The following is a 3,108-nucleotide window of genomic DNA, read 5'->3' as shown; positions in this document are numbered from 1 at the left end:
CTTACCACAGTAAATGTTAGATAATAGCTTTAGTTCTCCTCAAAGCAACACTGTTCGACAAAGTCACCCTTTGAAAGGTATAAATTGCTCAAAAAGGATTGCCATTCATTACTTTTGGCGTTTTTTATTTATCAGAAGGTAAAGTAATTAATTTAAAGACCCTTAAAACAATGAGCAATCCACCTCTACAAAAAATCATAGTTAAATTTATTTTACCTTAAATTTCACTCCTATGAAATTGTCCTTTGTTTTACTGGATTTATTTTCGGAAAAAAAATCTTTATGTATTTATGAAAGGAATATATTAATTTATTATCTTTTACTACAATGTTTTGTATTTTAATTTCTTAGTGTGTAATTACTTCCATATCACGAACATTTTCTCTTGTATTTAAAGTTGGAAATCTATTTAAAATTTGCGCTTTTTTAATCGTTTTAAATAATATTCTAGTCAATAGCCTTTTTATAAGTATTTTTTATAATTTATAAATAAGTGCTAGTTTTTTCATATTTTTAAATTCAATGGACAAAGCTTAGGATATTGGTTTATGTAATCTAAAATGTAATCATTCATATACATAAATAATACAATTAAGAATATTAAAAACTACATGCCTGGTATGCATTAATATAAAAAGCAATGCAATATTATGTTCATAAAATGTTATCTCAGCTTCCCGTTACTATTAAGGAAAATCAGTGTTAATTTTGTTTTATTATGTATTTTACTTAACAATAGCGCATAATATGCATACCGTCAATGTATTTAAACTGTACCCAAACCAATAAAAGTGTAATTAAAAGCGTTGTAATATAAATCGTATGCAACAGAAAATTTATTAAAAAACTTCTCCTCCATCATCGTCGCTCGCTCGGCTGACTTCAATATCACTTCATCATTTTAATGATAGAAGTTCATGTTTCAGAATATAATTGAAAGCACCATAAAAGAGGTATTTTACTTAATTTTAAACAAAATTTTAGTTTTTTCAGTTAACAGAAAGGAAATTTCTAATGTTTTCATAATTAAGGATGAGTTTATTATTTATTAACAGTATCTTATTAATTATTTTCTATATTGATTCTTGGTTTGTGTAGGTCAAAATGAAATATTATCTTGTAGTCCCTTATCAATAATATCTGTTTACGATAGATCTCAGGCTTGTAACTCTGCTAAACCTTTTTAAAACTAGTATGATCAGTCTAAATTTCTTCGATCATAGTCCTTTAGTATTGTGAATCCCTTCAAGTTTCTATCCTGCGCGCCAGACAGGTGTTTAATCCAGTTAGAATTAGTTGTTAGTTGTGCTGTAGTGAGCAACGCTTAGAACTTGTCTGTCCATTAGCAAACGTTTCAACGACCGAAAAAGAGAGAAAATAGAAGTGAAACTGTATCCACTGTCTCCAGAAACATTAAGCCTGTTCCTAATGTCTCTTGGTTAAATATTATTGCGAACAAATTAATAATTTAATTTGTAGTCTTGTTACGATCCGATTTAACACAAATAAGAGACTGTCCATGAAAAGTATATGTATTCTTTCTAGTAACTTATTTTAATAGCTTATTTTCATTAATTTACTAGTTATATTAGTTAGTTTTATTTTTATAGTTATACTATACCGTACGGATATTAACACTCAAACTCAAAGAACTCCGGTACAACTGAACATTTTAACTTTCTAGCCATTTATATTTTGATCTTTTAATACTTAGACTAAAGCTGTTTCCACAGGTTATTTTAATAATAACTTAATATAAGTGTGTTAGGTTTTATATCATAAAATCATTCGTTTCTTTGTAATATAAATAATAAAGAAATATAGCCGCCATTTAGAAATTTCAATTTAAACTAAGTTAATTTTTCTTCCTACTTCTTAAAATAGATAGTTTAATAGAAATAATGTGCACAATTCATTTGATGAAAATGGTTGTTTTCATAGTAAATGCTGAATATCCGGTTAGTTAAGCGTTTTTGAAGAGATTTCTTTCTTTATTTTTCTCTTAATTTTGACTCATAGAACTATAACCCGGCCTACTGGACACCCTGTATACTATCCTCATAACGATTTTTGTATGGTAAAGTTCCCAATATGTATGATGATATACTGAAGATATTGTCTTTTATTACAATAGCTTACGTAAAGTGTATGTGACTATCATGATGGATATAGATTTAAGTTTATATAAATTATATCATCAAATGACTAAGTGTAAGCCGATCCGTAGTTTTATCAAAGCTGGTCTTATGGTCTTAATTCAATTACAGCTCTTAAGACAACTTAGACCAAACCAACTAGAATAATCCAAGTTTTGTTATAATAAGTTGTCCAGACTTGCGTCTTAGCCGTTCCGGTATTTTAATTCAACTTTGAAAGTTAGAAGATTATCTTTCCTAATCTAGTTTTAAATGAGTTAAGAATAGATTTATAAATTTACTTTTTAAACACGATTACAAAACTATTTCTTGAATAAATATCAATCGCAATTAAATAGGTCTTATAAGTGGGTTAATCGATTAAAATTCTCAAAGTTTATTTAAATTTATGAGTTTGTTTAGTAAAAAGATTTGGCATGTTTAAAACAAGAATATTTTATCAGATATTATTTTTCAGATGTGCGATATTTATTGCCTTCCATATTGTCTAAATATAATATACTATCTATATGTCATTGCGAAATTAATATTTCATTATTACACTTACTAATAAATCTAGTGTTAAGCAAACGGAAAAAATTAATTGATTGAATTCCTCTGTCTTTGTTGTCAAGAATTTCATAATATAGTAAGATTGCTATTTCGTGTTACTTACTGTCACAGTAATTTAAATTTCCAGCTTAAAATATACCAACTCTTCTACATATAACTAGCAGCCAGGGTCAATTCGTGACTTCAAAATCCGTGAGATGTTGAATCAATTTACAATTTTCTATTGAAAATCCTATCAAAACACAAAATTGAACGTAAGTGATTTTCTTCTTTACATTTTATACAAATAACATTGAAATATTTTACTTGAATTCACTATAACATCACCAACTGTAACGATAACCCCATTTTCGTATGGGTGTAAACAAAATTGTATCATGGCCATCTGTTTAATTTAAAC

This window comes from Macrosteles quadrilineatus, unplaced genomic scaffold, assembly GCF_028750875.1.
Source record: "Macrosteles quadrilineatus isolate MER2022 unplaced genomic scaffold, UCM_ALF_1.0 Scaffold_9__3_contigs__length_116548681, whole genome shotgun sequence".
In the NCBI taxonomy this organism is placed as follows: Eukaryota; Metazoa; Arthropoda; class Insecta; order Hemiptera; family Cicadellidae; genus Macrosteles; species Macrosteles quadrilineatus.
The sequence above is the reverse complement of the archived record's forward strand: the minus strand, read 5'-3'. Positions refer to the sequence as shown.